General features: G+C 36.5%; 1 protein-coding gene and 1 long non-coding RNA gene across 20 annotated transcripts in view; one reads left to right on the forward strand and one right to left on the reverse strand.

Moving 5' to 3' along the window:
- Positions 1-27,775, reverse strand: part of LOC127863837 (integrin alpha-V-like) — a 212,646-nt gene that overhangs the window by 155,662 nt on the left and 29,209 nt on the right. The gene's annotated exons all lie outside the window — the stretch shown is intronic.
- LOC127863842 (uncharacterized) lies at positions 1,358-27,341 on the forward strand. 4 transcript variants are annotated; one of them, XR_008041205.1, is made up of 13 exons: positions 1,358-1,597; positions 1,899-1,987; positions 13,026-13,134; positions 13,720-13,824; positions 14,365-14,490; positions 14,913-15,019; positions 15,607-15,712; positions 16,238-16,363; positions 18,604-18,729; positions 19,924-20,049; positions 21,007-21,132; positions 22,092-23,994; positions 24,605-27,341. It is a non-coding gene; the product is annotated as an uncharacterized LOC127863842 (long non-coding RNA). The 4 variants fall into 4 exon arrangements; XR_008041204.1 differs by lacking the exons at positions 1,358-1,597; positions 13,026-13,134 and having other exon boundaries at positions 1,608-1,987; XR_008041207.1 differs by lacking the exons at positions 1,358-1,597; positions 13,026-13,134; positions 21,007-21,132 and having other exon boundaries at positions 1,608-1,987.

Below are 27,775 nucleotides of genomic sequence, written 5' to 3' on the forward strand. Positions count from 1 at the left end.
GTAACACTTCCATATTGTTTCCTTTGCAAATGTAAAACTAAGAGAGGTTATGATAATGTAACAGTAAAGAAACGCAAAGCATCTAATTCGACATCGAAACCTTTCGAAACATTACATACACAGCCGATTTGACGTCCCCACATGATTTTAAAATTTAAAACAAACTAATAAAACCAAACAGTACAACTAACCCTAAAACTGTACATAGGCAAACTTCAACAAGAGCTAACGCAATAGCGAATCTCTTCCTGAGATAATGTACGCATCAATATAAGAGCAAAAACACAAGGCAATACCTGCATGTTGCGTATATATCCGAAATACTAATCCTGGTTTTCATACCCAATAATGACATCAACGAGGCCCGCCATGCCTATACAAATCTCACCATGACATGTTGACCATTCGCCAGTTACTGAGTCACAAGCGGTCTCTCTTGAATATAGTGTGTAACTTTCGATAGTAATCACGAGCTACCTTTTCTAAAAGTCACTTTCAGTTGCAGCCCGCACTTGAATTTTGAGCTGCATTTTACCGAATGCTCTTCCTTCTGCCAGAGCTGACGTAGGAGGCGTTGTGGAATTGTCGATAAGTTCACGAGGCCTCGTATGTCCTCTTGCTTCAAAATAACTTCCTCGATCACGCCACTGGAGTACTTATATTGTACGTCTGCTTGAAATAGTACTGGCGAAAAGGATTGGGCATCACAGTTCTTTAATTCCTCTTCCAATGTCCCTGTAAATGTTATGTCTTCATAATTTACTGAAGCTATACCAGCATCGGCTTTTCCATATGCCAGCAGAGACTGCAGAGTTGTTTTTCAGTTTCCTCATCACCAACTTGTTTGAACTTGTTTGTGTGTGTGTGTGTGTGTGTGTGTGTGTGTGTGTGTGTGTGTGTGTGTGTGTGTGTGTGTGTGTGTGTGTGTGTGTGTGTGTGTGTGTGTGTGTGTGTGTGTGTGTGTGTGTGTGTGTGTGTGTGTGTGTGTGTGTGTGTGTGTGTGTGTGAGTGAGTGTGTGTGTGTGTGTGTGTGTGTGTGTGTGTGTGTGTGTGTGTGTGTGTGTGTGTGTGTGTGTGTGTGTGTGTGTGTGTGTGTGTGTGTGTGTGTGTGTGTGTGTGTGTGTGTGTGTGTGTGTGTGTGTGTGTGTGTGTGTGTGTGTGTGTGTGTGTGTGTGTGTGTGTGTGTGTGTGTGTGTGTGTGTGTGTGTGTGTTGGTTTATATCACACATCGAGGTACTTCATAGAAGTACACAGCCACACTTCGAGGGTACCAAAAAATAGCGAGGTACTTTTCCCTAGACCTCGGTACGTGTACCTCGCCAACCGCTTGCAAAAACCATTGTACACAATTTCCGCTCGTTTCTACGGGTACCTCGGTATAACGTTGTAGTACTGGTTTGTGTGTCAGAGTGTGACCCCACACACTTGACATCCATCTCAGAAGCTTTTTTGGTTCCCGTTTCGAAAACGAGCGCGCGCAGATAAATCTGGAAACCAGTTACTGACCTATTTACCGAGTAGATTGGTTACCTCCCCTTATCTATCGTTACTCCCTATATAGAGAGGACCTCGGTGAATCGGTCAGCAACTGGTTTAGGTGAGTTACGAGCACACAGTTATTTTCAACAGTATTTTTTCTTAACATAAAAGAAATAAATAATGACATCGTGTTTTTATGTAATAATAAATAACAGTTAATTACTCGTCATTTAGTAGATTTTCTCCTTACTTTAATCGATCATTATTTACTGCAATTCTTACAAGAAATAAACAGGACAGTCGTTTCGCGCTAGTTTTTATACGTTCAGTTGTGTACATTTTTTCTTACAAAAAAGAATGTTTCTTTCAGTGTTTCTAGTGTGTTAAATTAAATAATACTCTAACACAATGTTCTACAGTGATGTATGTTCCAGCTGGTAACAGTGAATTTATGAAGAAAATAAGAAAATAAGGACTTTGGTCGCCCAGGAAGAAAGTGGTTTTAAAGGTGAAAATATGTGATTATTTACTCTTTTTGAAAGATTTCATTACAACTGGTTCATGTATCACTGAAGTATATGCTATTTTAATTATGCATATAGCTCCAAACTTAATATAGAATGCTTGTATAAGGAATTATTCTTTAACATTACCCCACCCACTTTGACCATTTCAGGAAGTGATATGTCCTTAAGCCTTGGGCTAGTTCTGGGTACCATAACTTAGGATTTTCGCATTTTATTAATTTTGACTGGCGCGACTTTAAAGTTATGGATCAAACCCATAAGGAAAGTCAACCAGAAATTCCCGTAAAGTTGACAGTTAACAAAGACCGGTCCAAAACAGCTTTTAAAAGCAGTTATTGGCCCAAATCAACCACATTATCAAAAAGATCCACATTTTTCACATTTAACTGATTTATTCTTTCACAAAATACTATCTTAAACATTAAAAACTTATTCTCTGCTCAACATATCGAGAAAAACAGTGATGCAACAGACATTTTCCAAATGTGAATCCAGAGCTCCAGATAAGGATTTGTGAAATTAGTAACGGTACTGCCACTGACAGAAAGAAAAGGAGTAACGCTTAAAATCAATTAGTACCTGTACTACCATATCCAAAAATACAGGTAGTACTGTACTACCCGTGTTCTTGAATATTGAAGGGTGTATAACTGACTTTACAGAAACATTTGCAGCAATTATAATAAATATATGTAGCTTCTTAAACAGTTACTGTATAAGGTTTTCCATTCTGAATTATGATGCAAATACAACTACACATTAAAACTCATGACTAATACTATTTCTTCATTTTTCTTGACAAGAAAACACAAGCCACCTAGTAAGCTAAGTAAATGAACACTTATTTCACTGTCTCCTCCGTTTCCCATCGTGTTTTCTAACGTTTAAAGCCACCGATGCAATCAAATTGTTTAATATTGGAGCAACAATGTCTTTTTCTGGGTTTACAGATTTAATGTCAGGATGATTAGACGACACCGTATGTAGTCATTATATGACAACAAAGTGTTGTTTTGAACTCCTTTCGGTTAAACCAGCATTACATTGCGCGCAGACATATTGTTTTTGACGGATTTATAAGTTACAGGAAATCACGCGACAGAATAGGCATTAATATATGAACCAAGTCTACAACTTTTCGGAAATTTAAATTAACGAAAAGCGCCGTTAGGTTAGAGACCAACAAATAAGCCTCGCAGACGTATCGGTACGGCCAGATTGTTTTCGTAAATGCGTAAAACAGATATTAATGTCGTAATTGTACGTCCAGTTTATAAAAATAAATGCGTAACTCTTCATGAAAAAGGCGTATTTCCGGCTGTTCGGCCTTTATCTGGAGCTCTGGTGAATCTCCCAAGATTTCACGGTCATATGACGTTATTTCTATTTTTAGTAATATACCATGTGCTCAAGTGTTTTCAAATTCAGATAGACATTTCCCGGTATTTTGAATTATTCTTGCTTGTTTTGTTAAAGCGGGTATATACGATTTTGTCAAATATTTATGAATTTATATAAAATGTTAAAAAAAACTTATTATATATATATTTCAATATAAATTTAAAAAAAAGTTAAGAAGAACATGTGTCGAAAAATGCGAACTAAGCCAGATATTTAATCCTGAAATTGAAAACGGCTGTACAGCCGAATTCACCAGCATGTATCAGGGTTTTTTTTTACTAAGAAAGTGACGCCGATATTCGGCGTCTTCCCCTACCAGAATTTTTCCCCTCAAAATACAATTTCCCCAACAACAATATCATTTTTCACCAAAATATAATATTTTCTCTCAAATAAATGTTTATGTTTCCTTTGGGCATTCGACAATTATCCAATTTGCACCATGTACAACGATCTTTCTCTCTCTCCAGACGAACACAAAAAATCTTGGAATCCCAGTTATTCTAAATATAGCTCTTAAATAACGTTATGTAAACTGGGCAACTAATCGTAATAATCATGTGACTATTTAACTGGATACCGGTCTTGCGCGAGAAGGGTGTTTCGTCAATAAATTACCAGAAACCAGTCGAATTTTCATCCGGGCTATGTGCAAGCCAAGATATAAACGTGAAAACAGAAAAAAATGTCTCACAATTGGCGTTCTTACACAAACAAAATAAAACATTCGGAATTGGAAGATACTGAACGCATCGAGGCATTTTTTAAGAAAGAATCATCGAAAACCGTTATAACCCATCAGGATTCTGAGGTAATCAACATCGAACATTGCGAAAGTGAAAGTAGACAATCGGCAGCTGCTGCTCCTTTCCCTTCCAATACTGTAGCAGATCAAGATCGTCAACCCATTCATAATGAAATTGAAATCACAAAATTGACATCGTCCCCCGGCCCCAGTACAGAAATATAGTTGAAAACATTTCCCATAATTAGATCTACACCTGCAACTTAATTAAGGACTTTGACTTTAATACGTGTTAAATGTGTTTAAGAACAAAAAGGACGGAGACAAGCCTCTTTTGATGAGTTATAGGCATTGAAATGAACAGTTTTTTATTTTTTCCCCTTATATGTCTCTTTCGCACTCTTTTTTCCCCTTTCACCCAGCGTCCAGCGTCTTCCCCTTTCTCTAAAAAAACCCCCTGTGTATACCAGACATGTACGACGATGTGAATCTAAACTTAGTTTAACGGTTTATTTGAATTCCTGCAACGATATCTATTCATACTACACACGAACACTAACTCCGATCCTAATACAAAGACGAATGCTTCGGTTATTTTAGGAAAATATGTACGTCACAATCTGCTCGGGGCGCTTATTGTCTTTGCTGCATTTTATGAAATTCGGCTTTAATGTATAATTTGTCTTACCTATTTTGTGTTATTGTCACATATTTTATCAGTATATTACAATTAAACACATATAAAAAAACGTAAATACCCGCTTTAACAAATTGTAGTGTAAATTCAAACTCAAAAGTAAAATATTTAAAATTACCTGATTCACTTTGAAATCAGTACTTTAATCCACCAGACATAAGTTGTTATTCACAAATAATAAATATCAGAAAAGGAATGTAATATTTACCATTTCAGAAAAAATTACAAGGTCGATCTAAACGTATCCAAATGAAAACTCGTCACGTGACAAAGCGACAATGGCGTCAAAATTGTGAATTTCAGGCTGATGATAGTTATTTTCATCTATTGTAAGATGCATTTGAAACATTTGTACCTTAAAATATGCCTCCATGCAGTAATTTATATTCATTCACCAATATATGTAGAAAGTATCCAAGAAAATGAATTGTCTTTGATTTATAGCATGACATAAATATGTTACGACTCTGGTTGACTTTTGATATGGGGTCAGCTTCAGGGTACAGGTCTGTCAATACTATATAAACTGTACGCTTTTCTTTAGCAAGCCTTGGACAAGATCGGAGTGAATCAGATGTGATGTTTTCACTCCCTAAATCAGACATGGCTAAAGTTCGTTGCATGTCGGACATTGCCAACAAAAAAATTAAAGATGCCAACTGTGAAATCCATTATCATCTGACTTACTGTCCGGTAATTTATAAAGTGTTAAACCTCTGTTGTTTTCACAACAAGCCAGTTACCAGTTCCTGTTTTTAGCTCGGCATTTTCGGAGAAAACCCGAGGTATTGTCATAGCCAGCTTGTCGTGTCGTCTGCCATCCGCCGTCCACGTCGTGCTAAAACCTTAACATTTTGTTAAGGTTTTGAACATTGGCTCTAAAATCAAATTGCTTCCACCTACAACTTTGAAACTTCATATGTAGATGCACCTTGATGAGTTCTACACGCCACTCATTTTTGGGTCACTAGGTCAAAGGTCAAGGTCACTGTGACCTTTAAAAAAGATATAATCTGACAACCTTTCATTTATTCAAAACTTCACCCGTAGCCAAGCGTGGCACCGGTTATGCGGTGCTCTTGTTTTGGATTCGTTGCCATATGTAAACAAGTGAGTTTTTAATACCAACATTGTGTGTTGCTCAAAAAATATTTTTTGAAAATGACGCGATGTGTTAAACAATCTTACATTTTCGGTGAAATTTGGTATAAGTACTACCCATGAGTGCCTTTGACATATTAAAATAACAACTGCTCAGTCAGATTGAACGCATTCCCCACCACCAGTCTGAAAATAAGAACATAAATTTCAATCTTCATGGTGTGAAGAGCGCCCCAATGTTTGTCACAAACTTGTGATACCTCATTGCACTGGAGTAGTTCTGTAGTCTATAAAGCGATGAAAATTGTTCAATTTTGTGGTTGTCATCATATTGAAAATGTAATAGTTAAGTTTAAATATAACCAGAAAAGATCTTGGACAAATGCACAGATGTTCTTAAATATTTCATTCAGAAACATCTATGTTACAAAAAAATGTATGCCCTCTATAATGATATTAATTAAGTCTTAGTTGACGGTGTTAAAGTTAATATTTAAGCCCTAGTATTCTGTTACTTTAAAGAGGTTTACATGCCAACCCATACATGCTATTCTAGTGTTCCCGATCACAAAAACGAAAACTCGCGATTAAATCATGCAGCTGGATATTTAAGTTGAAAATGTTAAAGAAAATGGTGAATGTAAAAAAAAACACGTTTTACTATAAGCGTATGAATATTCCATACTTAAAAAAACACACGGAACCTACTTCAGTGTACAGGTACCTACTTCTGAATGTTATCGACATAAATGCCACATGGGGGTAATAGAATATTCGATTTCTGCGAATTTTAACAATTTTATGGGTTAAAAAATTAATTTCCCCACATGGTAATTGTGCATGTTGCAACAAACCACGTGCAGTAATTAAGTATAGATGTTCAACTCAGTACATGTAGTATTTTAGAATAATAAAATATATCAGAATTAATGCACAATGTGACATACGGTGTAATGGGAAAGTATTGATCCATTATTTAAAAAAGTACGTCGCTCTATGACTTACACATCGCAGAGCATGTATTTGAAAAGAGCAAAAAAGCACCAGACTCCGTTGTTTGACAAATACATTCGTAAAAAATATTGGTGAGAGGAGCTTGGGTGGGGGGGGGGGGTATGGCAACACCCTCCTTGCAAGGACCTGGGCCTCGTAAGGAAAGGCTCTCACATTGTATATTGTTAGTGTCAATGCATGAAAATAAATAAAAATCAAATGAACAAACATTAAATGAAGCACTGAATTTGAGGCGAAAAATACTTTATTTAAATGCGGTTTGATTGATTATTAAATAAGATTCTTGTGGATACTAATACATTTATGATAATAATTATATTCTTCATTCTTTCTTTGTTTGTTACACACACAAATAAACGTCTACACTCATATTTCCAGAAAATTATCAGAGTTATGTGGGTTATCATCTTAACGCTGAAATTTGGCTTCTGCTTTTTTTCTTAACACTAACCTAGTACATGTTTTACAAAGTGAGCTTTAGTGGATGGTGAGATTATAATGATCTGAGATTCTTAGGTCGGAAAGCATACAAGTTGAAAATTTTGAATATTTGTCACACAGGTTTAAAATTATATCCCTGTTAAGTCAAATGCCTGTTAAGTCTATGCTGTACTGATTATAGTAAGGTCTTGAAAACATAATTGCATAGGAATAAGAAGAGTTTACGTTTTTAGACATGTTCCTTAGATGTGCCATATAGAGCTGTGATGGCTCTCTTGTTTTTGTTAGATATGTTGTTAAAACAAACCTGGCTCATCAAAGTGCAAAACAAATTTTCAAAGGGTCTGTTACACGAATTAACTTAGAAAACAGCTTTCTAAGTAATTCTTTTTAATACTGATATTGACATTTGGGTGTTTCTTTACTAGCAGATGATGATGGGGTTGGTTCTAGAAATGAGCCAATCATTATTTCCTGAAAACAATTCTTCAAGCTCTCCTGGTTCCAAAATGAGCCCAAAGGCCAAAGCTTCAGTGGTCTGTCTGAATATTATATTAAAAGAGGTCATAGATCATGAAATTTTGCCCGATGAGCTGGCTTTGCAGACCTTTAAGACATTTCTGGTCTTTCTTCCATGTATTTCATTCATATATTTTTTATTACCTTTACAATAGACTATGGATACCTCTGTCTGTATGTATTCAGTTGAGTCCATAGCATTCTACTGTGTGTGTGTGTGCCTGGTACCTCACAGTGTATTAGCATGTCAAGATGTCAATCCTTATCAACTTAAAGTTTTACAATTTTTGTGAATTTGGTGGGTTTAAACCCTTATTAGGCGGTAAAACCAGTCGGTGTCCTCTGAGAAGGTGGTTACTTCAGTTATGCCTTATGAATGATCCTTTTGTGAACTTCTTGATTTCAAAAAACGGTTTACAGGAGCAGAACTCAATTAATAAACGATACAATTCAGTAACATGGCAGATAAAGAATTGAGTGATTCTAGAAATGACCCATCCAAATTGATCCAATATGCTGAAAAGAACTCTTCATTCAAACTCTCCTGGTTCCAAAAGAGCACCAGAGGTCAAAGTCTTAGAGGGGCGTCTGATTATTGACGATGCTGGAACAGCAGCGTCCAAGGTTTGATAACCAGTAAAAAAAATCTTCACAATGGCGACCTATGTAAAAGACCGAGCCAGTCCGATTGAGATAATTCGATTTTTCAATTACTTCCCTTGGCATTCGCCACTGCGTAGGAGATTGCTCGTTGATTTTCATTGATAACATTTTCCTAGCAGAGTTGTCGTTCGTGTTGATAAACTAAAAGGTAAATATCAATAGAACAGCATATCCTGGGGAAACAGATTCAATAAGTGTATCAGAACATTAATTTCAAATTAGTATTTTTACATCCATTTTTTTTTTATGGACCAATGAAACAACTATATATTTTTCTCTATTTTGTTTGATATTTGTTCTCGATTTAGTAAATAAATTGCGAATAAAAACATGTAAAATTAACTTTTTACGTCATCACAAAACTCAAGAATGCGAACGATTCCAAACCTGCAAATTGTAAACACCTTTACGACACCGGTTCGATTCCCGCTGCTGGCGCAATGTTATATTTTGTATGTTTTGTGGTCACCATTCCTGACAGTTGTTTTTTTTACAGAAAATCTCATCCCCCCCCCCCCGCTCATTACCTTGGAAAAACACAAATACACACACTGGGTGAAGCCTAGGCGCGTATAGACTCAAACAAGGCAACAAACTCAAGTGCGGGCACAATCATTTAAAATTTACATATTGAATACGATATTCTAACAGAAATTACACAACCACCTAAGTGTACATACCATGTTTGATATTTCGTTTGATTGTTAGATTTCAGCATATACATGTATAAGGTCATTTCGCTATTTGTTAACTTATCAATATGTTTGTGGGCGAACTCGGATAGTCAAGTGCTCATACGATTGAGCTCACATGGTCCGGCTATGTTCTCATACCTACTTTCGAGAATCATCATGAATGTATTGCCATACTTAATGAACAAGAATGTGACCCGCCTCCCAGTTTCGCTCAATGGGTCAAGTTACCCACGAGTACTACTTCCCGTACCCCTAAACTTTTGTTCGTACCAAAAATGTTTCGTATGCAAAAATTTTTTGTACCAAATTTTTTTTCGTACCCAAAATTTTAGTACCCAAATTTTTTATCGTACCCAAATGTTCGTATCAACATACACAATTGTGGTGATATAGATAAACTTAAATTGATGTTTTATATCCATCCTCTTCAAAAGCATCGTCACACCAGTACTGCCAGTACTTTGATTATAATAAGTGAGATCAACGACCATGATAATTTGGCCTGATGAGCTGGCTTTGCTGACCTTTAAGACATTTCTGGTCATTATTTGCTCCATGTCTTTTACTGATATTCTTGTTACCTTTACGGTAGACTATGGATACCTTTGTCTGTATGTAATCAGTTGAGTACATAGCATTACTCTGCATGTGTGTTTGCCTTGTACCTCACAGCGTATTAACATTTCCAGATGTCAATCCTTAAAAATTGCATAAATATTCCAGTAGTGTGTTTGTTAGTGTAAACCTATTTAATTTAGCTTGATGGCATAGAAAGCCACAGGCTTATTGAAACGCTCTTGAGTCCGTTTCCTGGGCCTAGAACCAGTACTTGGTGTCTTTGGGGAAAATCTAAAGAACACTCCCATTGTTTGGATCGAACTTGTGACCTCCCTGTTGATAGGCAGACACCATATCCATTACACCATGGTGACCTAGTATGTATTTCTTTTGACCTTGCAGTCAAGGATATCCCATGAAAGTGCAACCACTTATTTCTAATGGGGTCCTTTGGTTTTTGCTGAAGAGACAGCAAGCAGAAGAGACAGTATTGGGATACAAGGGATCCGGTTGCGATACCATAGCTCTTTGCGAATAGATCCCTTGGTTCTTTTACGTGCTCAGTGTATAGCACCAATACACGCGAGAATTACCTGGGTTTCATACCAGTACATCTCTAGTTGGGTGGGAAACACTTGAAGCATTTCTGAAATTTCCAGTGCCCCGGCCGGGAATTGAACTGGGGACCTCTGGAATGGTAGACCAGAGTGTTACCACTCGACCACCGCACCACCTTAGTGTGTTTGTTAATCAGGGTCTCTGCTGTGGGTTTGAGTCCCACTGAAAACGGAAAATCATGTAAAAACGTTCTTTGCTTACTTAAGATGGTAGTGATATAGCACAACTGGCGAAAGACGTCGGACCGCGGACAATACGACAATAGGTATATGTAAAATAATACAGACTGTTTTCCGTTTATTTTACTTTGATAGTTTTTTAAACTTTTAAATAAAATGGATTTAAACGGCTATTTTTGCTGGTAATGTAACAAACTCCAAGCGCGAATCTTAAAATCACTGCTTCCGCATAGAAGAAAGTTGGAAGTGAGTTAAGTCGAGGTATAACACAAACATTAATAGGAAATAAGCGCTAAACACTTTCTTTCTGATATGGCTGGAAATTGAACAGAATTTACAAATTTAACAAAAGTAACAAACAGGCATACAACAGCGAAAAATACCTGTTTCCGTACGGACATCACCATCTTGATTGTCACTATAAAGGAGGAACTAGTGTTGAATATTGCTGTATAAAATTACTTGTAATGTGTAAACAAAATCTAAACCAGGTTTTTTTTAAGAATGTGCGTATACATATTTCAAATATGTACAGATTCTTTCGTGTCTAGCCAGTTGACTTTTATTTGATCATTTACATTGTATTTCGATTCAACACTCTGTCATTGATTTGCGTGTGATGCAGCTAAGAACTGCACAGAAAAAGGCATTCATTATTTTTTATCTAATTGATACAGCTTTTGATCTTTCATCAACACCAACCACAATCTTTTTAGCTCGACTATTATGTATGAAATATATATAGTGGAACTATCCTACTCACCCCGGCGTCGGCGTCACGTTAGCGTGAGTGTGCAAATGTTAAAGTTTGCGTACCACCCCAAATATTTTCTATGTCCCTTGTTATATTGCTTTAATAATTTGCATACTTCTTTACCAACATGACAACACCCTATTAACAAGAGCAGACATCTGTATCAAGCATTTTGTAAGAATAATGGCCCTTTTTTCACCTAGAATATGCAAATATTGATATATCTATGTTAAAGTTTGCGTACCACCTCAAATATTTTCAATGTCCCTTGACATATTGCTTTCATATTTTGCAAACTTCTTTATCAATATGAACCCAATCGTTTAGGTTTCGAAAAATGCTCATAACATATATGTCGCTTCAGATAGCAACTTGATATTTGGCATGCATGTGTTTCTTATGGAGCTGCACATTTTAAGTGATGAAAGGTCAAGGTAATCCTTCAAGGTCAAAGCTCAAATATATGGCTTCAAAGCGGCGCAGAAGGGGGCATTGTGTTTCTGGCCAACACATCTCTTGTTGATTCATATACTTGTTACCTTTACAATAGACTATGGATACCTCTGTCTGTATGTGATCAGTTGAGTCCATAGAATTATACTGTGTGTGTGTGTGTGTGTGTGTTTCTAGTACCTCACAGCGTTTCAAAATGTCCAGATATCAATCCTTTCAGTTAAAGATTTCAATACCTCTATCTGTATGTAACGTGCTTCTAGTGTGTGTTTGTGTGCCTTGTACCTCACAATTTCTTAACAGTAAATGTGTCTGGTACCTCACAGCGTTTTAATATTTCTGAATATCATTCCACATACATCGCATATACATGTACATTACAGCAGTGTGTTTGTTAACAAGGGGTTCTTTCTGCTTTGGGTTTGAGTCCCACTGAATACAGAAAATCATGTAAATGTAGGGGTATATGCTTACTTAAGATGGTAGTGATACAGCACTACCAGTATTCCCAGAAACAGAGGTAATGTAAATGGTGTGTATGTATATCTGTGAAATGAAGTGCAAGAGCTAAAGCACATTAAAAGCCAAATACAAATAATTTGTCCCAGTTGACAGAGAGTGCTTTATTTCATACAGATAATGATGATGATGATGATGATTTCGAAGAAGCTGGCTTTGAACCTTCCAGTTCTAAAAATGCCGAAAAGGACTCATCTACAGGCACATCTTGTGTAAGAACAGACTAGAAAGTGCAAGTTTAAGGGATACGGCTGGTTTTATAATAAATGATCAGCTCTTTTGCGGGTTTTGTGGAGATTTGTTTGTGATTCCTTATCAGCTTACTTAAAAAATTACATTTTGGTGAATAACTCTATCTGTATTTAGTGTGTTTCTAGTGTGTGTGTGCCTCGTACCTCACAATGTGTGAACAGTTAATGTTATATTACACCTTTGGATTGCATTACTGAACTTTTTGATTACAATGATTAAATGCTGTGCGTTTTTATCCTTATTATGTCGTACAACCGATTGGTGGTCTCTGAAAAGGTAGTTACTTCAGTTATGACTTATGAACAATAATTTTGTGAACTGCTTAAAAAACATGTTTATCTGTTTGGAGGTGCAAAATCCAATTGATTCAATATACAATACATTGACATGAGATGTTTCTTTTCTGGAAGATGTTGACGGGCATTATTCTAGAAATGAGCCATCATTCCAGTATGCTGAAAACATCCCCTCAAGCTCTCCTGGTCCTAAAAATGAGCACCAAAGGCCAAAGTGTCAGAGGTGGGTCTGATTATAATATTAAATAAGGTCAAAGATCACGACAATTTGGCCTGATGAGCTGGATTTGCAAACATTCAAGACTTTTCTGGTCATTATTTGCTCCATGTTTGTAAGTCATATATTTGTTTCCTTTATGATAGACTATGGATACCTCTGTATGTATGTGTTCAGTTGAGTACATAGCACTCTACTGTGTGTGTGTGTGTGTGTTTCTAGTACCTCACAGCGTTTCAAAATTTCCAGATATCAATCCTTTCAGTTAAAGATTTCAATACCTCTATCCGTATGTAATGTGCTTCTAGTGTGTGTTTGTGTGCCTTGTACCTCACAATGTCTTAACAGTAAATGTTATATTACAACTTTGAATTGCATTACTGCTTTTTTGGACCACAATAAGTAAATGCGGTGGGTATGAACCCAACTTAAGCCTTAAAACCAGTCTTGGCCTCTGAGGTTGTTAATTCAGTTATTACTTATTTATGATAATTTTTATTAACTGCATGCTTTAAAAAAAACGTTTGCAGGAGCAAAACCCAATTAATTACAGAAAAAATACATTAACAAGGGATGTTTCTTTTTTTGCAGATAATGATTGAACTGATTCTAAAAATGAGCCATCCAGTATTGGTGAAATCGTCTCCTTCAAGCATTCCTGGTTTCAAAATCAGCATCAAGGCCAAAGAGTCAGAGGTGAGTCTGATTATTATAATAAATGAGATCAAAGATCACGATAATTTGGCCTGATGAGCTGGCTTTTCAGACCTTTAAGACATTTCGGGTCATTATTTCCTCCATGTCTTTGATTTATATTTGTGTTTTTTTTTACAATAGACTATGGATACCTCTGTCTGTATGTGTTCAGTTGAGTACATAGCATTCTACTGCGTGTGTGTGTGTGTGTGCCTGGTACCTCACAGCGTTTCAAAATTTCCATATGTCAATTCTTATGCATTGCATATACATTACAGCAGTGTGTTTGTTAACCAGGGTCTCTGGCTGCTGTGGGTTTGAGTCCCACTGAATACAGAAAATAATGTAAAAATCTAGGGGTGTCTGCTTACTTGAGATGGTAGTGATAATCACTACCGGTATTCCCAGAAACAGAGGTTTTGTAAATACATGTAAGATGTTTTGTTTATCAGTGAAATGCAGTGCAAGAGGTAAAAACTTAATGATAGGCAAATACAAATACTTTGTCACAGTTGACAATGAGTGCTTTATTTCATACAGATAATGATGATGATGATGATGACGAAGAAGCTGGCTTTGAACCTTCGAGTTCTGACGGTGCGGAAATGGACTTGGCTACAGGCACATCTTGTTTCAAGAACAGACAAGAAAGGGCAAGCTTAAAGGGTAAGGCTGGTATTATAATAAATGACCAGCTCTCTTTTGGTTGTTGTGCAGATTTGTTTGTGATCCCTTACCAACTTACTTAAAGAATTACATTTGGTTAATACCTCTATCTGTATGTACTATGTTTCTAGTGTTTATGTGACTCGAACCTCACAATGTCTGTACCGTAAATGTTATATTAAACCTTGGATTGTATTAATGCACTTTTTTACCACAATAACTAAATCCTGTGGGTTTCAACCCTTATTAGGCTGTACAACCAGTTGGTGGCCTCTGAAAAGGTTGGTTAGTTCAGTTATGACTTATGAATGATATTTTTATGAATTGCTTGTTTAAAAAAAATGTAAAAAACAGTTTGGAGGTGCAAAATCCAATTGATTCAAGATAAAATTCATTTACATGGGATGTTTCTTTTCTGGCAGATGACGATGGGAGTGTTTCTAGAAATGAGCCATCCAGTTGTGCTGAAAACAACTCCTCTTCAAGCTCTCCTGGTTCCAAAATGAGCACCAATAGCCAAAGTACAGAGGTGGGTCTGAATATAATATTTAATGAGGTCAAAGATCACGATAATTTGGCCTGATGAGCTGGCTTTGCAGACCTTCAAGACATTTCTGGTCATTATTTCCTCCATGTCTTTGATTCATATTTGTGTTACCTTTACAATAGACTATGGATACCTCTGTCTGTATGCATTCAGTTGAGTAAATAGCATTCTACTGCGTGTGTGTGTTGCTGGTACCTCACAGCGTTTCAAAATTTCCAGATATCAATCCTTTCAGTTAAAGATTTCAGTGAATACCTCTATCCGTATGTAATGTGCTTCTAATGTGTGTTTGTGTGCCTTGTACCTCACAATGTCTTTACAGTTAATGTTATATTACACCTTTTGATTGCATTACTGCATTTTTGGACCACAATAAGTGAATGCGGTGGGTATGAACCCAACTTAAGCCTTAAAACCAGTATTGGCCTCTGAGGAGGTTGTTAATTCAGTTATTACTTATTTATGATAATGTTTATGTACTGCATGCTTTAAAAAAAACTGTTTTCAGGAGCAAAACCTAATTTATGTCAGAAAAAATACATTAACAAGGGAAGTTTCTTTTTTTGCAGATAAAGAATGAACTGATTCTAAAAATGAGCCATCCAGTATTGGTGAAAACGTCTCCTTCAAGCATTCCTGGTTCCAAAATCAGCATCAAAGGCCAAAGCGTCAGAGGTGAGTCTGATTATTATAATAAATGAGATCATAGGCCATGATAGTTTGGCCTGATGAGCTGGCTTTTCAGACCTTTAAGACATTTCTGGTCATTACTTCCTCCATGTCATTAATTCATATTTGTTTGTTTTTTACAATAGACTATGGATACCTCTGTCTGTATGCGTTCAGTTGAGTACATAGCATTCTACTGTTTGTGTGTGTGCCTGATACCTCACAGCCTTTCAAAATTTCCACATGTCAATTCTTATACATTGCATATACATTACAGCAGTGTGTTTGTTAACCAGGGTCTCTTGCTGCTGTAGGTTTGAGTCCCACTGAATACAGAAAATTATGTAAAAATCTAGGGGTGTCTGCTTACTTAAGATGGTAGTAATATAGCACTACCTGTATTCCCAGAAACAGAGGTAACGTAAAAAGAGTGTTGGTTAATCAATGAAATGCAGTGCAAGAGGTAAAAAAAATGAAAGGAAAATACAAATACTTTGTCACTGTTGACAGTGAGTGCTTTATTTCATACAGATAATGATGATGATGACGAAGAAGCTGGCATTGAACCTTCCAGTTCTAACTGCAGAAATGGACTCAGCTACAAGCACATCTTGTTTCAAAATCAGACAAGAAAGGGCAAGCTTAAGGATTAGGCTGGTATGATAATAAATGACCAGCTCTCTTTTGGTTGTTGTGGATATTTATTTGTGATCCCTTAACAATGTACTTAAATAATTACATTTTGGTGTTTACCTTTTTCTGTCTGTACTATGTTTCTAGTGTGTGTGTGTCTCGTACCTCACAATGTCTTTACAGTTAATGCTACATTGAACCTTTGGAATGCATCAATGTACTTTTTTACCACAACTAAATGCTGTGGGTTTGAACCCTTCTGAGTGTGTTCAAGCAGTTGTTGGCCTCTGAAGAGACTGTAAGTAAGGATATGACCTATGAATTATCATTTTGTGAATTGCTTGATAAAAAAAAGAAAACTGTTTCGATGAGTAAAACCCAATTAATGAAAGATAAAATATTTTATTCATAACAGCCACCAAAAGCTAAAGCGTCAGAGGTGGGTCTTGTTATTATAATACATGTGCTCATAGACCTTGATAATATGGCCTTATGAGCTGACTTGGCAGACCATCAAGACATTTTTGGTCATTAATAATAATAATAAGAGTCATTAAATAAGTTTACCCTATTTAATTTATGATAATAAGTTAAGGTAGATTATAATTACATATGATGATGATTATTTTATTGTAAAATATCAATTTATTAAATATATAAAGCACACATTTAACATAGGATTAAGATACAATATGTAAGTGTTTAACGTCATTTCATTTTTGGCGAATTTTTACATTTTTTTGGCGCCATTTTATATAACGCCATTTATGACGTCATCATGTACAACGTCATTTGACGTTTAAAAACATTTTTCTTTGTTATTTAAATTGTGCAGTCAAAAGACGTAAAAATGTAGTTAACATATAATTTCCAATGTTTTGATAAAGGCATTATGCCGAAACGTCAATTAAAGGAGTATAATCAGAGAGTTATAATTTTTTAATATCCCTTCGGATAATTCAACTGAGCATTAATAACCTGTTGTTGTTTCATTTTTATGCCCCCCTACGAAGAAGAGGGGGTATATTGCTTTGCACATGTCGGTCGGCCTGTCGATCGGTCCGTCCACCAGGTGGTTTCCGGATGATAACTCAAAAAAGCTTGGGGCTAGGATCATGAAACTTCATAGGTACATTGATCATGACTTGCAGATGACCCCTATTGATTTTAAGGTCACTAGGTCAAAGGTCAAGGTCACGGTGACCCGAAATAGTAAAATGGTTTCCGGATGATAAGTCAAGAACCCATACGCCTAGGATCATGAAACTTCATGGGTAGATTGATCATGACTCGCAGATGACCCCTATTGATTTTGAGGTCACTAGGTCAAAGGTCAAGGTCACGGTGACCCGAAATAGTAAAATGGTTTCCGGATGATAACTCAAGAACGCATACGCCTAGGATCATGAAACTTATTTGGTAGATTGATCATGACTCGCAGATGACCCCTATTGATTTTGAGGTCACTAGGTCAAAGGTCAAGGTCACGGTGACCCGAAATAGTAAAATGGTTTTTGGATGATAACTCAAGAACGCATATGCCTAGGATCATGAAACTTCATAGGTAGATTGATCATGACTCGCAGATGACCCCTATTGATTTTGAGGTCACAAGGTTGAAGGTCAAGGTCACGGTGACCCGAAATAGTAAAATGATTTTCGGATGATAACTCAAGAACGCTTTTGCCTAGGATCATGACACTTCATAGGTACATTGATCGTGACTCGCAGATGACCACTATTGATTTTCAGGTCACTAGGTTAAAGGTCAAGGTCACAGTGACAAAAATCGTATTCACACAATGGCTGCCACTACAACGGACAGCCCGTATGGGGGGCATGCATGTTTTACAAACAGCCCTTGTTTTCCTTTACAATAGACTATTGATACCTCTGTTTGTATGTGTTCAGTGGAGTAAATAGCATTTTACTGTGTGTGTGTACCTTGTACCTCACAGTGTTTTAACATTTCCAATTATCAATCCTTATACCTTGCATATACCTGAGAGCATTACGTTTCTTAACCAGGGTGTCTGGCTGCTGTGGGTTCAATTCCCACTGAATACAAGAAATCATGTAAAAATGTAGGGTATATGCTTACTGAGATGGTAGTGATACAGCACTTCTGGTATTCCCAGAAACAGCGGTAATGTCAATAGCTTGTTTGTATATCAGTGGAATGCAATGCAAAAGGTAAAGACAAGATAAAGTGCCAAAATTGAATGCTTGTCAAAAGTGACGGGAGAATGCTTTATTTAATACAGGTAATGAAGGTGATGGTGACGAAGAAGCTTGCTCTGAACCTTTAAGTTCTAACGCACTGTTAAAAAAAAGGACACATCTTCACGCACATCTGGTGTCAAGTACAGAGAAGAAAGGGCATGTAAGGGGTAAGGCTTTTATTGTATTAAATGATCAGCTCTCATTGGATTGTTGTGGAGATTTGTTTGTCACCACTACCAACTTACATAAAGTGTACATTTTGGTTAATACCTCTTTATGTATGTTCTGTGTTTCTAGTGCATGTGTGTGTGTGCCTTGTACCTCACAATGTCTGTTCAGTAAATTGTATATTACATCTTTGAACTGCACTTTGACAGCAATAACGAAATGCTGTGGGTTTGAACCCTTCTGAGTGTGTTTAACCAGTTGTTGGCCTCTGAAGAGATGGTTAGTTAGGATATATATTATGAATGATAATTTTGTGAACTGCTTGATTAAAAAAATGAAAACTGTTTCGATGTGCAAAACCCAATTAATGAAAGATAAAATGCATTATTCATAACAACCACCAAAGGCGTGTCGGAGATGGGTCTGATTATTATTATACGTGTGCTCATAAACCTTGATAATTTGGCCTTATGAGCTGACTTGGTCTTCAAGACATTTTTAGCTCTGCTGTTTTCGAAGAAAACCCGAGGTATTGTCATAGCCAGCTCGTCCGCATCGAGTTAAAACCTTAACATTTGCTCTAAAATCAAAGTGCTCAACCTTCAACTTTGAAATTTCATATGTAACTCCACATGAATGAGTTCTACACGCCACACCCATTTTGGGTCACTAGATCAAAGGTCAAGGTCACTGTGACGTCAAAACAAAAATTAAAACCGAGCCGAGCATTGGCACCCGCTATGTGATGTTCTTGTTGGTCATAATAACCACCATGTTGTTGTTTCATATTTTTATTTCCTTTACAAAGGACTATGGATACCTATGTCTGTATGTGTTCAGTTGAGTAAATAGCATTATACTGTGTGTGTGTGCCTTGTACCTCACAGCGTTTTAACATTTTCAGATATCAATCCTTATACCTAGCATATACCTTAGAGCATTGTGTTCGTTAATCAAGGTGTCTGACTGCTGTGGGTTTGATTCCCACTGAATACAGTAAATCATGTAAAAATGTAGAACATATGTTTACTTAAGATGGTAGTGATATAGCACTTCTGGTATTCCCAGAAACAGCTGTAATTCAATAGCGTGTCTGTATATCAGTGGAATGCAATGCATGAGGTAAAGACAACATAAAATGTCAAAATTAAATGCTTGTTACAAGTGACGGGAGAATGCTTTATTTAATACAGGTAATGAAGGTGGTGGTGACGAAGAAGCTTACTCTGAACCTGTAAGTTCCAACGCACTGTTAGAAAAGGACACATCTTCATGCACATCTGGTGTCAAGTACAGAGAAGAAAGGGCGAGCGTAAGGGGTAAGGCTGGTTTTGTATTAAATGATCAGCTCTCATTGAATTGTTGTGGAGATTTGTTTGTCACCACTACCAACTTACTTAAAGTTGACATTTTGGTGGATAACTCTATATGTATGTACTGGGTTTCTAGTGTGTTTGTTTGTTTATGCCTTGTACCTCACAATGTATGTTCAGTAAATTGTATATTACACCTTTCAACTGCACGTTTTGACAACAATAACTAAATGCTGTGGGTTTGAACCCTTCTGAGTGTGTTCAACTAGTTGTTGGCTTCTGAAGAGATGGTACATGTTACTTCGGGAGTGACCTATGAATGATAATTTTGTGAACTCCTTGATTAAAAAAAAGAAAACTGTTTCGATGAGCAAAACCCAATAAATGAAAGATAATATACATTATTCATAACAACCACCAAAGGCTAAAGCGTCTGAGGTGGGTCTGATTATTATAATACTTGTGCTCATGGACCTTGATAATTTGGCCTTAACGCTGGGTTTCGCAGACCTTCAAGACATTTTTGGTCATTAGTTCCTCCATATCGTTGATTCATATTTTTTTATCTTTACAATAGACTATGGATACCTCTGTCTGTATGTGTTCAGTTGAGTAAATAGCATTCTACTGTGTGTGTGTGTGCCTTGTACCTCACAGCGTTTTAACATTTCCAGATATCAATCCTTATACCTTGCATATACCTTAAAGCATTGTGTTTGTTAACCAAGGTGTCTGGCTGCTGTGGGTTCGATTCCCACTGAAAAGAGTAAATCATGTAAAAATGTAGGGTATATGCTTACTGAGATGGTAGTGATACAGCACTTCTGATATTCCCAGAAACAGTGGTTATGTCAAGAGCTTGTCTGTATATCAATGAAATGTAATGCAACAGCTAAAAACAACATAAAATACCAAAATTAAATGGGTGTCACAAGTGACGGGAGAATGCTTTATTTAATACAGGTAATGAAGGTGGTGGTGACGAAGAAGCTTGCTCTGAACCTTTAAGTTCCAATGCACTGTTAGAAAAGGACACATCTTCACGCACATCTGGTTACAAGTACAGAGAAGAAAGGGCGAGCGTAAGGGGTAAGGCTGGTATTGTATTAAATGATAAGCTCTCATTGGATTGTTGTGGAGATTTGTTTGTCACCACTACCAACTTACTTTAAGTGTACATTTTGGTGGATACCTCTATATGTGTGTACTGGGTTTCTAGTGTGTTTTTTTGTTTATGCCTTGTACCTCACAATGTCTGTTCAGTAAATTCTATATTACACCTTTCGATAGCACGTTTTGACAACAATAACTAAATGCTGTGGGTTTGAACCCTTCTGAGTGTGTTCAACCAGTTGTTGGCTTCTGCAGAGATGGTACATGTAAGTTAGGGAGTGACCTATGAATGATAATGTTGTGAACTGCTTGATGAAAAAAAAAGAAAACTGTTTCGATGAGCAAAATGCAATAAATGAAAGATAATATACATTATTCATAACAACCACCAAAGGCTAAAGCGTCTGAGGTGGGTCTGATTATTATAATGCGTGTGCTCATGGACCTTGATAATTTGGCCTTAAGCGCTAGGTTTGCAGAACTTCAAGACATTTTTGGTCATTAGTACCTCCATATCGTTGATTCATATTTTTTTTATCTTTACAATAGGCTATGGATACCTCTGTCTGTATGTGTTCAGTTGAGTAAATAGCATTCTACTGTGTGTGTGTGTGCCTTGTACCTCACAGCGTTTTAACATTTCCAGATATCAATCCTTATACCTTGCATATACCTTAAAGCATTGTGTTTGTTAACCAAGGTGTCTGGCTGCTGTGGGTTCGATTCCCACTGAAAAGAGTAAATCATGTAAAAATGTAGGGTATATGCTTACTGAGATGGTAGTGATACAGCACTTCTGATATTTCCAGAAACAGTGGTTATGTCAATAGCTTGTCTTTATATCAATGGAATGCAATGCAAGAGGTAAAGACAACATAAAATGCCAAAATTAAATGGGTGTCACAAGTGACGGGAGAATGCTTTATTTAATACAGGTAATGAAGGTGGTGGTGACGAAGAAGCTTGCTCTGAACCTTTAAGTTCCAATGCACTGTTAGAAAAGGACAAATCTTCACGCACATCTGGTTACAAGTACAGAGAAGAAAGGGCGAGCGTAAGGGGTAAGGCTGGTATTGTATTAAATGATCAGCTCTCATTGGATTGTTGTGGAGATTTGTCACCACTACCAACTTACATAAAGAGTGCATTTGGGTGGATACCTCTTTATTAATGTACTGTGTTTCTAGTGCGTGTGTGTGTGCCTCGTACCTCACAATGTCTGTTCAGTAAATTGTATGTTACACTTTTCGACTGCACGTTTTGACAACAATAACTAAAAAAGAGGCCCATGAGGGCCTGAATCGCTCTACTGCTTTAAACACTGTCACTGTGACCTTGACCTTTGACCTAGCAACCTGAAAATCAATAGGGGTCATCAGCAAGTCATAATCAATGTACCTATGAAGTTTCATGATCCTAGGCCTAAGCATTCTTGAGTTAACATCTGGAAACCATTTTACTATTTCGAGTCACTGTGACCTTGACCTTTGACCCAGTTACCTGAAAATCAATAGGGTTCGAGTCCTCATTAATATAAAGACACTGAGCAAGTTTGAAAAGAATGGGATGAAAACTGTGGACGTTATCGGATAAACAAGATTTTACTATTTCAAGTCACTGTGACCTTGACCTTTGACCCAGTGACTTGAAAATCAATAGGGTTTGAGTCCTCATTAATATAAAGACACTGAGCAAGTTTAAAAAGAATCGGATGAAAACTGTGGACTTTATCGAATGAACAAGTTTTTACTGTTTCGAGTCACTGTTACCTTGACCTTTGACCCAGTGACCTGAAAATCAATAGGGTTCGAGTCCTTATTAATATAAAGACACTGAGTAAGTTTCAAAAGAATCCGATAAAAACTGTGGACCTTTTTGGATAAACAAGTTTTTACTATTTCGAGTCACTGTGACCTTGACCTTTTACCCAGTGACCTGAAAATCAATAAGGTTTGAGTCCTCATTAATATAAAGACACTGAGTAAGTTTGAAAATAATCGCATGAAAACTGGACTTTATCGGATAAACAAGACAACGTCTAACACACAGACACCATGCCATCCCATAAGCTCTTCTGCCTTTGGCAGTAGAGCTAAAAAATCAAAATGCTTCTACCTACAACTTTGAAACTTCATATGTAGCTGCACATTGATGAGTTCCACACTCCACGCCCATTTTTTGGTCACTAGATCAAATGTCAAGGTCACTGTGACCTCAATTATTTTTTTAACTGCACCCGCAGCCGAGCATTGGCGTCCGGTATGCGGTGCTCTTGTCTCAGGACCTTTAGTTAGACCCAAAGGTGAAGGTAAGGGTTGGCGATCTTAATTTCCTATGATATAACTTGGTCATTGTTTCAACATAATGGCCAATTTGGGAAGCATCCATTAGCACTACTGATATCCTTGTTGTCCCCTACAAGTGAAACCGGAGGGGGCTTATGGTTTACGCTCCGTGTGTCAGTCTGTCTGTCCGTCACACTTTACTGGATCCTGCGATAACTTTAAAAGTTCTTCATATTTTTTCATGAAACTTGAAACATGGATAGAATGCAATATGGAGAGTATGCACGTCATTTCATTTGGTTCCTAGGTCAAGAATTCTGGTTGCTATGGCAACAAATTTATTTTTAAAAAATCACTGACAATGGTGGAGTTTCACCGGTAGGGGACAATATTGCTTGGCAATCTCTTGTTATAAGATAGTGTAGGAAGATTATTTTTTTAAAAGAACCTCTTTCAAACCCTGAATCTTCTGACACAGACCATGATGTGCCAGTAAGACAACCACATGCAAAACCTGGGCCGTCCACAACTGTAACCATGTCGGGTCATCCCAGTAAGTAGGCTTTGTTTCAACAACAAAACGGTATTCCTGAAAGTCACAGTATAATGTTTTTGTTTAAAAATTCGTAATGAATGTACAATTAACACAGTAATTGAAATAAGCTCACTCTACTTTGACACAATTTAACTTTGCAAAGAAGCTTCATAGGTGTTCCTAGCTTATCTTTAAATCGTTACTTTCGTTACTTCAATCTTGCTCATAACTCAAAATCTGTAAGACATATCAAAATGAAACTTAATAAATGGATACATCTTAATGTGTGGACATTTATTACTAAGTAACTATTACTCAAAGTATCCGGTTATATTAAGCATAATTATTTTTAGATGTCTTCAAGAGAATTGAGAAAATGTTCAAGTGATATCACTTCAGATCTTTTGTTTCAATAGAAAGTCACATTCTGAATAGTATATTGTGCAACTTTTCATTTGATTAATTACAAGCAGCATTTCAAATAAAATGATCACCTTTAAATCATGGTTCATCTTCTGGAACAGTTTTGAGATGAACTTTTTTATAACTTATTATATTTCTGAGATGCTTGTTGGTGGTCATCATGGAACAGAAGAGGCAATTGAATATGATTTTATGACTTTTTCAGAGAGGCTTCAGAAACTCGGTGAAGACCAGAGTCATCTTTTGAAGACGCTGTTCAAAACGAATATTGCGTTGAGGAAGGAGCTTAAGCGTGAAGACTGTGAAAGAGTAATGCAAAAATATGAAATTCTACACGGATTGTCATGGAATTTTTTTTAAAAAACACGATTCATAACTGGATTACTGCTGAAAAGTGAAAACAAAAATGATTTTATAGCTTTTTAGCCCACCTGCGCACAATGTTCTCATGGTGAGCTTTTGTGATCGCTTTTTGCCCGTTGTCCATCTTGCGGCATCAACATTTGCCTTGTTAATATTCTAGAGGTCACATTAATTGTCCGATCTTCATGAAATTTTATTTGACGATTTGTCCCAATGATATCTTGGAAAAGATTACAAATGGTTTCGGTTGGTTGAAAAACAATAATTTACACGCCATATACTCCATACTTAAATCAATTTTGTTATATGCAAAGCAGCAATGCTTAAAAGAAATAATACAAATTTGGGAGGAGGCATTACTCGTATGAAAACAAGATGGTGGTATTTGTTATAAACACGTGTAAAACAGTTGGATTTTTCTGGCCAAAGACAACTATTCATACGACCAACTTCTTAATTTTTGCATAGCTCGTCATATTGATTTCCATTCAGATTTACTTCAGAAAAAATCTATTTCATATCTCTGATGCCAGTGCTATACATATGTTTATAAGAAGAGTAAATCTGAGATCCGTTTTCATTTATGATATTTGAAATGGCATGTTTAGACGAAGATTCTCTACAATTTTCTACATAAATATATATATATATTTTTTGTAAAAATGGTTTCGGTTGGTTGAAAAACAGTAATTTACACGCCATATACTCCATACTTAAATCAATATTGTTATATGCAAAGCAGCAATGCTTAAAAGAAATAATACAAAATTGGGAGGGGGCATTACTCGTATGAAAACAAGATGGTGGTATTTGTTATAAACACGTGTAAAACGGTTGGATTTTTTCTGGCTGAAGATAACTATTCATACGACCAAATTCTTAATTTTTGCAAAGCTCGTCAAATTGATTTCCATTGTAGAATTTACTTTAGTTCGGAGTTGCGAACCGAATTGACCATGTTTTTGTTAGCAAGTAACACTGTACAACAAGGTCTATTTTTTCTCCACTCAATAAACATGTTTTACTTACTCTGCAATAGTTTATGAGTTACTAAATTCCTTTGAAACATTGGACCATTTTCTTTATTAACAGATCATACTTGCACAATTGTTGTTATGTTTTCTTTATGGTTAAGGCATTGTGACATGTATATTAATTTGATTTTTATGCCCCCCGATAGAGGGCATATAGTGATCGGACCGTCCGTCTGTCTGTCTGTCTTTCCGTCACACTTTGCGTTTAGGTTTCGCATTTAGGTTTCAAAAAATGCTCATAACTTCTATGTCCCTTCAGATAGCAACTTGATATTTGGCATGCATGTGTATCTCGTAGAGCTGCACATTTTGAGTGGTAAAAGGTCAAGGTCATCCTTCAATGTCAATGGTCAAATATATCACTTCAAAGCGGCGCAGAAGGGGCATTGTGTTTACGACAAACACATCTCTTGTTTCCAGATGATATTGTCTGAACTTGACATTAGTTCTATGTGTGATGATTAAAGCATTGTGTCATGTATGAAGATATTTTGCTTAAATGTTTTCATGTTGTGGTATTCACTTTTCTATATACTTTGTGTCAGAAGAAATTAAGTCTTTGATTTTTATAATATACAATTGTAATTAGATTTTTTCCTAATGATATTCTGAACTTGACATTTGTTCTAGGTGGGAGGGTTAAGGCATTGTTTCATGTATGAATATATTTTGCTTAAACGTTTTCATGTTGTGGTATTGACTCTTCTATATAATTTGTGTCTGAAGAAAGTAAGTGTTTGATTTTCATAATATACATCTATAATTTGATTTTTTATACGCCCGTTTTTCAAAACGGGACGTATTATAGTTTCACCCTTGGCGGGCGGGTGGACGCCGCCGGTGGGTGGATGGGCGGTTTCCACAGCAGTTTCTGCTCTCTATTTCAAATAGTTTTTATCTGATCTTCACCAAACTTGGTCAGAAGTTGTATCTAGACAATATCTAGGTTAAGTTTGAATATGGGTCATGTCGAGTCAAAAACTAGGTCGCGGGGTCACTTAGTGCATTTCAGGATTAAGTATGGTTTCCGCTCTCTAACTGAAGAAGTTTTCATCCGATCTTCACCAAATTTGGTCAGAAAGTGTATCTAGACAATATTTAGGTCAAGTTTGAATATGGTTTATGCTGGGTCAAATACTAGGTCACGGGATAACCAAGTGCATTTCAAGGATTTAGCATGGTGTCCGCTCTCTTAATTGAAGTAGTTTTTTTTGTGTACATGATATTTAGGTAAGTTCAAATATGGGTCATGCCGGGTCAAAAACTAGGTCATGAGGTCACTTAGTGCATTTCAAGCATTTAGCATGGTGTCTGCTCTCTAATTGAAGTAGTTTTGATCCGATCTTCACCAAATTTGGTCAGAAGTTGTGTCTAGATGATGTCCAAAACCTTCAAAAGGGCGTATCCTATGACAGTTTGGCACTCTTGTTTCCAGATGATATTGTCTGAACTTGACATTGTTCGAAGTGTAAATACATTTTTAAACTACTTTTTGTCATAAAAATGTTTGGGAGTATTTTTTAGAGGAATAAACTGTTTTAAATCGACGTTTCTTGTGGATTATATTTATAGATATTAATATCTTTAAACTAATATTCATGAGTTAGTCCGTACACACATTAGAATACGCATTAAAAAGCACAAAATACTGTCGAATGAAATTGAAAAAGGCCTAAATAAACAAAAAGATGGTTTAGCGTAACGCAACTGACCCACGAAAAATTGCTGCGAACCAATTTTCGGGGGCCTTCCTGGATTAAATTTTGAGGCTATACACTTAAAGGCAAAATAACAAAAAAAATTGGACCGATCGACACACCTCCAAAAGTCTTCTTTGTGATACACCAAATTTGTTAATTGAATTAGGCATAATTTGATTAAGGTATACATCTGTGTGATGAAGAATACGTAATAAAAACATTGTTTGATGGTACCTCTAAATGATAACCTGATACATGTGTGCTCTGTGTGGGACATCC

This window comes from Dreissena polymorpha, unplaced genomic scaffold (genome assembly GCF_020536995.1).
Source record: "Dreissena polymorpha isolate Duluth1 unplaced genomic scaffold, UMN_Dpol_1.0 chrUn046, whole genome shotgun sequence".
NCBI classification, from domain to species: Eukaryota; Metazoa; Mollusca; class Bivalvia; order Myida; family Dreissenidae; genus Dreissena; species Dreissena polymorpha.